The sequence below is a fragment of the Ursus americanus genome, chromosome 26, assembly GCF_024610735.1.
Source record: "Ursus americanus isolate L20-20 chromosome 26, mUrsAme1.1.p, whole genome shotgun sequence".
Taxonomy (NCBI): domain Eukaryota; kingdom Metazoa; phylum Chordata; class Mammalia; order Carnivora; family Ursidae; genus Ursus; species Ursus americanus.
Genome location: NC_142152.1, coordinates 4241351 through 4255086, shown reverse-complemented (window position 1 = coordinate 4255086; position 13736 = coordinate 4241351). Strand labels below are relative to the sequence as shown.

Here is a 13736-nt window from a genome sequence, read left to right as displayed (position 1 = left end):
GTGTCTGTTAGCCATTTGTATGTCTTCATTGGAAAAGTGTCTGTTCATATCTTCTGCCCATTTTTTGATTTGTTTATTTGTTTCTCGTGTATTGAGTTTGAGAAGTTCTTTGTAGATCTTGGATACCAGTCCTTTATCTGTAGTGTCATTTGCAAATATATTCTCCCATTCCGTGGGCTACCTCTTAGTTTTTCTGACTGTTTCCTTGGATGTGCAGAAACTTTTAATCTTGATGAAGTCCCATAAATTCATTTTATCTTTTGTTTCTCTTGCCTTTGGGGATGTGTCATGAAAAAGGTTGCTTTGGCCGATGTCGTAGAGGTTGTTGCCTATGTTCTCCTCTAGAATTTTGATGGATTCCTGTCTCACATCGAGGTCTTTCATCCATTTGGAGTTTATTTTTGTGTATGGTGTGAGATAGTGGTCAAGTTTCATTCTCTTGCATGTCGCTGTCCAATTTTCCCAGCACCATTTATTGAAGAGACTGTCTTTTTCCCACCAGATGTTTTTTCCTGCTTTATCAAATATTAGTTGCCCAAAGAGCCGAGGGTCCATTTCTGGGCTCTCTATTCTGTTCCATTGGTCTATGTGTCTGTTTTTGTGCCAGTACCATGCTGTCTTTGTGATCACAGCTTTGTAGTACAGCTCGAAATCCGGCATTGTGATGCCCCCAGCTTTGTTTTTCCTTTTCAACAGTTCCTTGGAGATTCGGGGCCTTTTCTGTTTCCATACAAATTTAAGGACTGTTTGTTCCAGTTCTTTGAAAAATGTCCTTGGTATTTTGATCGGGATAGCATTGAAAGTGTAGATTGCTCTGGGTAGCATGGACATTTTAACTATGTTAATTCTTCCGATCCATGAGCATGGAATATCTTTCCATCTTTTTATGTCTTCCTCAATGTCTTTCAAGAGTGATTTATAGTTTCTAGAATATAGGTCCTTTACGTCTCTGGTTAAGTTAATTCCAAGGTAACGTATGGTTTTTGGTGCTATTGTAAATGGGATGGATTCCCTAATTTCTCTTTCTTCGGTCTCGTTATTCGTGTATAGAAATGCAACTGATTTCTGAGCATTTATTTTGTATCCTGCCACGTTACTGAATTGCTCTATAACTTCTAATAGTTTGGGAGTGGCTTCTTTTGGGTTTTCCATATAGAGTATCATGTCATCTGCAAAGAGAGACATTTTGACTTCTTCTTTGCCAATTTGAATACCTTTGATCCCTTTTTGTCATCTGATTGCTGTTGCAAGGACTTCTAGTACTATGTTGAATAATAGTGGCGAGAGTGGGCATCCTTGTCGAGTTCCTGATCTTAAGGGAAAGGCTTCCAGCTTTTCCCCATTGAGAATAATATTTGCAGTAGGCTTTTCATAGATGGCTTTTATGAGATTGAGAAATGTACCTTCTATTCCTACACTCTGAAGGGTTTTAATCAGGAAAGGATGCTGTATTTTGTCAAATGCTTTTTCGGCATCGATTGAGAGGATCATATGGTTCCTGAGTCTTTTCTTGTTGATATGATGTATCACGCTGATTGATTTGCGAATATTGAACCACGCTTGCATCCCAGGTATGAATCCCACTTGATCGTGGTGGATAATCCTTTTAATGTACTGTTGGATTCTATTAGCAAGTATCTTGTTGAGGATTTTGGCGTCCATATTCATTAGGGAAATCGGTCTGTAATTCTCCTTTTTGATGGGGTCTTTACCTGGTTTGGGGATCAAGGTAATATTGGCCTCATAGAATGAGTTTGGTAGCTTTCCTTCTGTTTCTATTTTTTGAAATAGCTTTAGGAGAATAGGTATTATTTCTTCTTTGAATGTTTGGTAGAATTCCCCAGGAAAACCGTCCGGGCCTGGAGTTTTGTTATTTGGAAGGTTGTTTATCACTGACTCAATTTCTTCATAATTAATTGGCCTGTTTAAGGAATCAATTTCTTCCGGTTTCAATCTTGGTAGTTTATAGGTTTCCAGGAAGGATTCCATCTCTTCCAGATTGCTTAGTTTATTGGCATATAGCTGTTGATAAAAATTTCTAATAATCCTTCCAATTTCAATGGTGCTCGTCGTGACCTCTCCTTTTTCATTCATAATTTTAATAATCTGGGTCCTTTCTCTTTTCTTTTGGATAAGTCTTGCCAGTGGTCTGTCAATTTTATTGATTCTCTCAAAGAACCAGCTTCTAGTCCTGTTGATCTGCTCTACTGTACTTCTGGTTTCTGCTTGATTGATTTCAGCTCTGATTTTGGTCAACTGCTTCCTCGTGCGTGGATTAGGCCTGTCCCTCTGTTGCTGTTCCAGCTTCTTGAGGTGAGAATATAAAAACTGCATTTTAGATTTTTCTATTCTTTTGAGTGAGGCTTGGATGGCTATGTATTTCCCCCTTAGGACTGCCTTTGCAGTATCCCATAGGTTTTGGACTGTTGTATTTTCATTCTCATTGGTCTCCATAAATTGTTTTATTTGATTTTTGATTTTCTGGTTTATCGAGTCATTCCTGAGCAGGATGGTTCTTAGTCTCCAAGTGTTTGAGTTTCTTCCAAATTTTTCCTTGTGGTTGAGTTCCAATTTCAGAGCGTTGTGGTCTGAGAATATGCAGGGGATAATTTCAATCTTTTGGTATCGGTTGAGACCTGTTTTGTGTCCCAGAACATGGTCTATTCTTGAGAATGTTCCATGGGCATTAGAATAGAATGAGTATTCTTTGGTTCTGGGGTGTAGTGTTCTATATATATCTATGAGGTCCAACTCGTCGAGTATGGCATTCAAAGCCTTTGATTCTTTGCCTAGTTTTTGCCAGGGTGTTCTGTCTATTTCTGATAGTGGAGTGTTGAGGTCCCCTACTATTAATGTATTTTTATCTATATGTCTCTTTATTCTGGTTAAGAGTTGGCTTGTGTATCTTGCTGCTCCCCTGTTGGGGGCATATATATTTATAATTGTCATATCCACTTGTTGAATACTTCCTTTAAGAATAATATAGTGCCCTTCTGCATCTCTAACTATAGTCTGTAGTTTAAAATCCAATTTATCTGATATGAGAATTGCTACCCCAGCTTTCTTTTGAGGTCCATTTGCGTGAAAGATGGTACTCCATCCCCTTACTCTCAGTCTGAATGCATCTTTGGGTTTGAAATGAGTCTCTTGTAGACAGCAAATGGATGGGTCATTTCTTTTTATCCAATCTGCAACCCTGTGGCGCCTTATGGGATGGTTCAAACCATTTACATTAAGACTGATTACTGAGAGATATGATTTTAATGTTGCCATGTTGCCAGTAAAGTCTTTGTTTGTATTGGCTGTGACTTTCTGTTCTGTATCACTCTTGGGGCCTTTTTACTTTTATAGAACCCCCCGTAATATCTCCTGTAGGGCTGGTTTCGTGGTTACAAAATTGGTTAGTGACTGGCGATTCTGAAATGTCTTTATTTCTCCATCAATTCTGAATGAGAGCCTTGCTGGATAAAGGATCCTTGGCTGCATGTTTTTCTCTGAAAGAGCTTTAAATATGCTCCCCCAACCCTTTCTCTCATTCCAGGTCTGTGTAGACAGGTCTGACGTAATTCTGATGCTTTTGCCTTGGTACGTGAGAAATTTCTTTGCCCTGGCCGCTTTCAATACTGTATCCTTGCATCTAATATTTGCGAATTGCACTATGACGTGACGTGGCGTAGGTTTGTCATGGTTGAGCTTGGGAGGGGTCCTCTCTGCCTCTTGGACACGAATGTTTGTTTCCCTTGCTAGATTAGGGAAGTTTTCAGCTACAATTTGTTCAAATATCTCTTCTAGACCTCTGTTTTTCTCCACCCCCTCGGGGATGCCGATGATTCTAACATTGGATCGTTTCATTGAGTCAGTAATCTCCCGTAACCTACATTCGTGGGTGTGGATTTTTTTAAGACCATCTTCTATTTTCATTTTTTCCTCTATTAACCCATCCTCCAATTCAGTAACCCGTTCCTCTGCTTCTGCGACCCTGGCCGTCAGAGCCTCTAGTTTTGCCTGCATTTGGCTCATAGAATTTTTAATTTCTGTCAGATTCGCTCTCATTTCTGTCCTTAGGGATTCTATATTCTCAGTAACCTTTTCGTTAATAGATTTTTCAATTCTACTCATCATTTTGACCATCGTTACTCTGAATTCCATTTCTGATAATTTGGTTACATCCATATCCATTATTTCTGTGGCAGAGGCCACAGAATCACTGTCTTTTCTTTGCTGGGGGGGGCTTCTCCTTCTTGTCATTCTGATGAAGAGAGGTTGCGGGGTTTCCAGAGCCCAAATTATTGACTGGGTCCCAGGCCGTGCCCCTTGTTTTATAGGGATCTTAGGGATGTGGGCTTTTTCTTTAAAGATTTTATTTATTTATTTATGTGGCAGCCAACCAGCGAGAGAGGGAACAGAAGCAGGGGAGTGGGAGAGGAAGAAGCAGGCTCCCAGCGGAGGAGCCCGATGAGGGACTCCTTTCCGGAACGCCGGATCACGCCCTAAGCCGAAGGCAGGCGCTCAATGACTGCGCCACCCAGGCGCCTCGGGTTGTGGGCTTCTTGATTTTTCAGCCTGCCTTCTGTGTTCTGGGGGAGGGGCCTGCCGCGCCGATACTCAGGCAACCCTGTTTGGGTAGGGTCTCCGTGTCCCCTGCGAGGGGGGATGGGGATGGGCACTCCCTGAGCCGGTATTTCCAGGCTTTTGTTCTCTGGCGGCTTTCCCTGGCGGTTTGCTGTGCCTCTTCTGAGAGTCAGAGCAGCAGCGGCCGAATTTCAGCCTCTGTCCGGAACAGAAGGATTGCGGCCCGTTCTCTACTAATGTTCTGGCCACTTTAACTCTGTTACTGTTGGAGCTGCTCAACCCTGCAGCGTCCCGGGATGTGCGCCCCACACCCGGCGTCCCAGCCCTCACTTCCAGGGCCTGCGCGTCTCTGTCCTTTGTGTTTCTAATGCCGCCAGCCGCCCCGCGCGCTCCCGGATCTCCCGGTCTCAGTCTGGATCCAGTGAGCGCACCGGGATTCCGGGGTTCCGCGAGATGCCTGGTGGCGCGCGCACCCGGCTCACGGTCTCAGTCGGCTGTTTTGCGGGTGCCGACCGCGAGCCCTGCCCGCTCCCCCGTGGAAGTGGCTACCGCTTCCCGGCGCCCGAACGCGGCGGCTCCCTCCCCCTTCCGTTTATCTTCCGATATCTGTGCACGGGTTCATGGCTCCCCGCTTCATACCTCAATACTCAGCGCTGGAGATGTTCATTTGTAGAGATCCAGATGCGTCTTCCTGCGTCTCAGGCTGGTTCCGTGGTTGTTTAGGCTGGTCTGGTACCTATCCAGCTCGACTCGGGGGACCGGCTGAAAAAGGGGTCCCCTACTCCTCCGCCATCTTAACTCCTCCTCCCAGTCTTACAAATATTAGAGAAACAATCTCTCATACGGGAACCCCAGCTGGTCTTGTTACAGCATAGAATTTCTTCACCCAGAAGGAGTTTAAACAAGAAAGAAAGCAAGCATTTCATGTTTAACTCCTTCCCCAGTAAAATTGCTTTCTGAAAGCACATGTTTTGGAATTTCTTACCTATACCATCTCATCCAATTGAAAATTAGAACAGAAACAACATAGAATACTTTCTTTAGGGTAACCTTTTTTCTGTGTAGATACAACATAATTTAGCAAATTCCATAGTGATGGTTGTTCAGATTGTTGCCAATGTTTTGCTGTTGTAATAAATGCTACAGTGAACACCTTTCTATATCTATTATTGCACTCTTATGATATTTACCCTTTAAAATAAATCTTAAGAAATGGAATTTCATTTTTCTAGCCCTAGTAGCTAGCAAAATCCAGAACAGAGTAAATATTATGTTGAATTGGTACTGTTCAAAGAAAAAACTTTTGGTTTCACACACTTTCTAAGTTCTTTATTTAAGTTTCCTTAAAAATAAAAAAGCAACTTCTTAAAAAAAAAAAAAAGAAAAGAACTCTAGGCCTACGTTTGCGGCAGCTAGAAGCTTCTGGGGCAACTCTACTGACCACTGTGTATGAGACTCACCTCTCTGTGGTTGGAAGACCACATTGGGACACATAGGCTTGCAAGTTCCCACAAAGCTTTCTTTCTCACCTGAAAGAATGGAAAATACGAATTAGGTAGAAGACATCTGTTTCCCCTGTTTGGCTTTTCTTGGATTAAGATCCTGCATTTTCTAATTGTTTTTCTCCCATTCAAGAGCTGCCTTTCCTTGTGAGGCAGAGCAGGGAGAGGTCCTTTTTCAGTCTTTGCTTCTGAGGCTTGGTGACCCACTGTGCTTGATGTGTTTGACATGCTTAATTTCATCAATTGGACCTGAAGAGGTCTTCAGGTCTTCAATGATTCTGAAGGAGGTGTTCAGGCTTCTGGAATTGTGCATATTAGACCATAGACCAAATGCTTTAGTATACGTACACAACTTTTTAAGGTTAAGTGCATATGACACAAAATATTTTATGAGAATATATGTTGATTGTATTCCCCTAACATCAGATTATAAAATATGAAATAAGGGGAAAATGTTTTTGGAATAATTATTGTTGCTTTTTGGAGTGTGGTTGGGAAGGGAAGTAGAAAAGTAAGAAAATACATGTTAGCTTAATTAAGCACTCAAATAAATAGTACTTTCATGTTATGTAAGTTTTTAAATTAATATTAATAAGTAAAAATTAAATTTTGATATATTTTCTTACTTGCCATCAATGCTTCAAAATTTTCATGAAAATTCACAGTTAAAAGAAAAAGTTAATTTCAGATGACATTATGGAAGGATTCATAATAGCTCCCTCCCCATGGTGGCATACAGTCAATTAATTTTCCTGGGTCTTGTGTTCCTCATCAATAAATGTTGAACTAAACAGTTTCTAAATAACCCTCTCACCCTAAATTCCATGATTCTATGTATTTGGAATGAAATGATTCATTGCTCTGTAGGTCATGTAGCTCTCTCAGGAATGCAAGGAGTTAACAAAAAAAAAAAAAACCTCAAGATATAAATATGGACTTTTTGTGAACTGCCAATAATCTGTTATTTACTTGAAAATAACCCCACAAGTAGTTTACTGATGTAGTCCTTTCTATAAGAGTTTCAATTTAAGAGGAAATCACACACACAGAAAAGAGGAAATCACTATTCTATCTGTATGTATGTAGTATGTCAGGGCTGGGAGAAAACTTTCAAAAACTGTCCTCAACATTTAAAAGAGTAAAGACACCAAGTGTGGAAGATTGGAAAAATCTGGACCTTGAATCACAGATGAAAAAATTTCAGTTTAGTCAAGTATGAGGTTATGTTTAATGTGGTCTACTTATTTTCTTCTGCTGCTTTGTAATGCAGTTGTAAATGCTGAATTTTGATGAAACTACTCACTCACTGATTGGTAATGATGCTAATACATTTTGAAGATTACATCTAGTTGTTTCATGATCCAGTTCGACTGTTTTAGACCCAGAATAAAGGTAGCACAATGCAGTGAAAGAACACCAGAGAAAGCCAGGGAGACCTGGATTACAGGCTAGACTCTATAGCCTTGGACCTTCTGCGTCTCGGTTTCCTCTTTTGTAAAATGAGAATATTGAATTGCTTAGGTCTCTTCCTCCTTTAAGATTCTGTGGTTCTATGAATGAGCTGGCCAACCGTTCTTCTCATTGCCTATCAAGATTCTAATTCATCCCTGATTCTAATTCTAGTAAAATTGCTTTACAATCACAATTTCTTGTTTTCACCTTAATAATGACAATAACAACCACAAACCATCATCCACCCCTTCTGGCTTTTGAGTGTCCCATTCTCAAATACAGGAGCCAAGAAACATGAAGAAAAGCTCACAAATAGAAAGAAAGGATAGAGAATCGAAAAGAAGCTCAAGCACAGATTTTCACACCCAGTGAGAAGGGAGGGGAATAGGCATATTAATGAAGATTCCTTATTGCAGGTGGTATTAACCTAACTCAAACAAATGTAGGCAAATTCAGGGAATTTATTAACCCTCATAAATAGAAGGTTCGGAAGATCCATCCGGTTTCAGGTACACCTGGATCAAGGATCATAAATGACAATATAGGGACTCTGTCTCATTTCCTTCTTTGACAGGGAGTTCTTCAACGGATTCTTTCTAAATCACCAACAAGGTGATGGCTGAAAGCTGAAGACTCAAAATGTATACAAGGTTAATAACCAAAAGAGAGAAACATGTTTTGTTTTATTTCCCAAATAACTCCAGGAGAAAGTCCCAGGAAAGAACAGTTCACTGATCTGACTTGATCATGTACCTATCCCTGTACTAATCAGTATGGCCTATGGGATGGGTTGTCTGATTTATGGGAGCACTGCAGGTGTTGTTTCCACTTCTGTAGCTGGAGTAGGCAGTAGAGTCAGGCCTATGAAACCCATATGGAACAGGTTGCTCACAGCAAAGAAGGGTTTTGCATTCTGAAAAAGTGGGGACACAGTGCTAGAAAGAACACAAACAGAAGGCCACTACAATAGATTTCATTCGACATTAAACATCAAAGATAGATGAAAGCTATCTGGAATGATGAGTTCTAATAAAAAGGATTCTGAGCTATGTGAAGGCTCACTGGGAGCGGATGTGAAGATTGATTAGCAACGTATGCAATGGACACTGCAGTGGACAATAGAGATGTGCAAAACCTATAGTTGCTCTCCCTTCCTAGTGCGAAATCACGATTCAGCTCCTACCAAGTACGGTCAATTCAACCACGAATCCTTCAGAATATCACAGGGATGGGCCCTTCTTTTGGGAATTTCCATTTATTCATGCTTTTAAAGCTACTTAAATTCTTAGAGATGGGAATACCTCCATGATGGAAATTTTTACATTTTATTTGAAGTCATGGTGGTCTTTAGGACACAAAAAATGATCCTAGCTAGCAGTGGTTTTTAACAAAGAATGCGTATCGGAATCATGTAGACAGTTATTTTTAAATGTATATGTCTAGTCTCTATCCCCAAACTTTCCAGTCCAATAGGTCTTGGTAAGATCCTAGAATAGTGAAATATGACTATTATATATGAAAGTTATACATGCTCATGGTAGAAACAAACAAAACAGGACAGAGAGGTACAACATGAAAAGTAGAAAGTCCCCTCCCTCTCAAGAGGGATCTAGGTGGGGAATAGGGAAAAAGGATTTGTTGTATATAAATGTCTATATTGTTTGAAATGCTTTTTTACAACAAGCCTGAATCAGTTTTGTGTTTTATAGTAAGCTTGATAATCTAAAACACTTACTTCAATCAGAAACTGCAATGTCCATGCCAGCCAAATTGTCTTCACTGAAACTATTCTAGTTGTAGGTAACAAAAACAGCATAAAATACTTCTAAAATTTCTTTTTGAGACAATATGCTTTTCTTACTCCCCTGAGGCAACCCTGTGGACAGTTCATATATTCTTTCAGAAGCTTTCTATGTATAGAAGTATATATCTATATCATAAAGGGGGTACGAACCCATAAGTATATGCATATCTCTCCTCTTATTATTAATGTAAATGTGATAGAATTATATTATTAGGCATATTCTGTTCTATAATTTGCTTTATTAATTATTTTGGCCTCTTTCTCACAGGATCTACCTATACTTTCATAAAATCTACCTCCTTTTAGTGACTTCATAATATTCCAAGTTTTTCCTCATATACTGATAATGCTTCAGCACACATTCTTTTAAATATATATCTGGGCAGCTATGCAAGTACAGCTATGGAATATATTCCTACATAAGGCATATTAGTATATATGTATATTTAAATTTTTGATGAATACTACTGAATTGCCCTCCAAGGAATCACACCAATTTAGAGACCCCCCCAAACTGTGACAATATCTGTCTTCCCTACTCTCAGATGGCAAGTCTGTTTTAAAGAAAGCTTCCCAGATCACCTTGAAATATATTCCTGATCAAGAGCCGCTGTACTTGAAGGCTGTTACTTAAAAAAGAAAAACAGTCTCATTTCTATACACAAACAATAATATACATTAGTATATATATATACATATATACTAATATGTCTTATGTAGGAATATATTCCATAGCTGTACTTGCACAGCTGCCCAGCCATCAGGGAAATTCAAATCAAAACCACATTGAGATACCACCTTACGCCAGTTAGAATGGCAAAAATTGAAAAGGCAGGAAACAACAAATGTTGGAGAGGATGTGGAGAAAGGCGATCCCTCTTACACTATTGGTGGGAATGCAAGTTGGTACAGCCACTGTGGAAAACAGTGTAGAGATCCCTCAAAAAGTTAAAAATGGAGCTACCCTATGATCCAGCCATTGCACTACTGGGTATTTACCCCCAAAAATACAGACGTAGTGAAGAGAAGGGCCATATGCACCCCAATGTTCATAGCAGCCTTGTCCACAATAGCTAAATCATGGAAGGAGCCGAGATGCCCTTCAACAGATGACTGGATTAAGAAGATGTGGTCCATATATACAATGGAATATTACTCAGCCATCAAAAAGAACGATTTCACAACATTTGCAGCTACAGGGACGGGACTGGAGGAGATAATGCTAAGCGAAATAAGTCAAGCAGAGAAAGACAATTATCATATAGTTTCACTCATTTATGGAACATAAGAAGTAGGAAGATAGGTAGAAGAAAGGGAAGAAGGAAGGGGGGGTAAACAGAAGGGGGAATGAACCATGAGAGACTATGGACTCTGGGAAACAAACTGAGGGCTTCAGAGGGGAGGGGGATGGGAGATTGGGATAGGTTGGTGATGGGTCGTAAGGAGGGCACGTATTGCATGGAGTGCTGGGTGTTATACGCAAGTAATGAATCATGGAACTTTACATCAAAAACTAGGAATGTACTGTATAGTGACTAACATAACATAATAAAAAATTATTATAAAAAAATAAAAAATAAAAGTTACTTGAATTTAAAAAAAAGAAAAACAAACAAAGAAACCTGTAATTTGTTTTTTGAATTGTTTTAAATCTTAAGACACTTCTCGTAATAAGAAGTCATATGTAGAATGACTAAGTTCTAGGAATCATATCCATTTGGGTATCTTTATATACTCTAACTGGTATTAAAAGCTAGCGGCTTGAGAGACTTTGGATGAAGACTGAAAGACCTTGCTTGTGTCACCTACATCAGGATTTCTGGCATGGAAGCCACACAGAGATGCAATTCAGTGACTGGAAGATGAATCTTTTCTGTCCTTCTGGACTTTTCTCTGGCCTGGGAGCCACAGTGTGATTCTCACTGCTCAGCGATGGCACGGGCAAGGCTGAACATACTCAGAGGAACAAAGCATATAGAACTTTCCTGAAAAGCAATGTACACAAGAATAAAGCACAGCTCTAGGAATTTTAGACCCAAGTGCACATACGTGCACACACACACACACACACACACACACACACCCCACACTGAGACCTTAGGTGGAGAGACACAATGTTGTATATTCTTAACCTTGCTGAGATTTAGCAATTGACGGGGGAAAGTGGAAACTTTCTCAGGGTTGTGTTAGGGTACCTGAATTACATTTATGGCTTTGAAGAGGTCAACTCCTAATCTATGGGACTAAAAAAGAGAGTATGGAGTATGATAAATAAAGAACCCAGATAATCTAAAACACTTATTTTAGTCAGTAACTATAATGCCCACATCCCAATCAAATGGTGTTCACTGAGGCTATTCTGGCTGCTGCTGACAAAAGAACAATCTAAGCCAGCTTAACACACGAAGAAAACAAGATGTGGGTAAATGAGTATTAGGACAGAGGGTTTCTCACAAACACCTAAGGCTGGAATTTTGAAAGGAACTAGAACCAACCCTTGAGAAGCCCCACAGCACTGCCTGCCTTTTCCAACCTCTGTGGTGAGACAGACACTTCACTGCTCTTGAACTGCCATCAACTCAGTTCCAGGGACATGCTCTATCTACTGGACTATCTCAGAGTCTAATTTTCAAATTCTTGGGAGAATCCAACTGGCCCACCTTGGCTCAGGTGTCCATTCAACCTTGCCCAGAGAAGGTGGGTTCCTGTAACAATAAAAGAGCAGCTAAAGTTTATTGGGTGCTATCTTTTTTAGTTTATTTCTTTTTAAATTTTTTATTATGTTATGTTATTCACCATACAATACATCAATAGTTTTTGATGTAAAGTTCCATGATTCATTAGTTGCGTATAACACCCAGTGCATCGTGCAATACGTGCCCTCCTTAATACCCATCACCGGCCTATCCCAATCCCCCATCCGCCTCCCCTCTGAAGCCCTCAGTTTGTTTCCCAGAGTCCGTAGTCTCTCATGGTTCATTCCCCCTTCTGTTTACCCCAACTTCATTCTTCCCTTCCTTCTCCTACTGATCTCCCTGCTATTCCTTATGTTCCACAAATGAGTGAAATCATATGATAATTGTCTTTCTCTGCTTGAGTTATTTCACCTAGCATAATCTCCTCCAGACCCGTCCATGTTGCTGCAAATGTTGTGTAATCGTTCTTTCTGATGGCTGAGTAGTATTCCATTGTATATATGGACCACATCTTCTTTATCCATTCGTCTGTTGAAGGGCATCTTGGCTCCTTCCAGAGTTTAGCTATTGTGGACAAGGCTGCTATGAACATTGGGGTGCATATGGCCCTTCTCTTCACTACGTCTGTATCTTTGGGGTAAATACGCAGGAGTGAAATTGCTGGATCGGAGGGTGGCTCCATTTTTAACTTTTTGAGGGACCTCCACACTGTTTTCCAGAATGGCTGTACCAACTTGCATTCCCACCAGCGGTGTAAGAGGGTTTACGGGGTGCTATCTTGAGCATTACCTTTATATAGCCTTTGGAGCCCTCCTTTATCAGGACCTTGGAACAGTCTTCAGAAAAAGAGGATAACTATGAATCGTGTGGATGTCCTAAAAGAGGTCAGTGACTCACATCTTTCCCTCCGAGCCTGAGAAATTTCTGTGCAGGGAGAAAGGCATGCGCACGAAAAGCTGCCTAGAGCCTTATCATTCAGTTCAGTAACGCCGCAATGGGGCTAGACTTCCAGAGTCCAAAATAACCGAGTTCCAGTCCTAACTCCAAGTTTACTAGCTGTGTGGCTTGGACGACTTCCTCCACCTTTCTGCTCAGTTCCCCTTTTTTCTGAGAAATTGTGAAAATAACACATCCTACATGACATAGTGTTCACAGAGTGACCGAGTCCTGTTGCCTCTGAAGCACTTAGACAGCGACCAGTATTTATGCGTGCTTCCTCCGTGACAAGGAAATGTCCAAAAGAGACTCGCGCCAACAGGAAGGGAAAGGTGGAGAAGCGAAGAGTCTGCTCGCCCTAATGAGCATTATCATTATATATAATATCATTGTGTAGTAACGAGAGATAATAGTTATCAGTTATTGTGTATTCGGTGATGGGAGATTTTCGCAGTGCTCTACATATATTTGTGTGTATTAGCTGAGTTACTATCATTGCTCCATTTGGAGGCACAGAGAATTTAAGTAACTTGTCCTAGGTTACACAGCTAGTAAGCCGTAGAAGTAGGACTTGTAGACACTCTGGCTCCAGAGCCCACATCTTAAACACCATTCTGTACCGCCTTCAGCCCAACTAAATCGTACGCTATCCTGCCACATGTGTTCCCAAATCGGAGAGGTGTCGGTGGGTGTCCCAGCAGAGGGAAGACAGTGCGCCTTCACGTTTTCGAACTTGTTCGAAACCCGCCTTCTTTATTCCACATGCCCCTTCAT

General features: G+C 40.7%; 1 long non-coding RNA gene across 2 annotated transcripts in view; it reads right to left on the bottom strand.

Moving 5' to 3' along the window:
- Positions 1-13736, bottom strand: part of LOC123800644 (uncharacterized) — a 157128-nt gene that overhangs the window by 53803 nt on the left and 89589 nt on the right. For both annotated transcript variants that reach the window (XR_006781971.2, XR_006781970.2), the window contains exon 2: positions 6033-6101. This is a non-coding gene — a long non-coding RNA (uncharacterized LOC123800644). The remainder of the gene's footprint in view (positions 1-6032; positions 6102-13736) is intronic.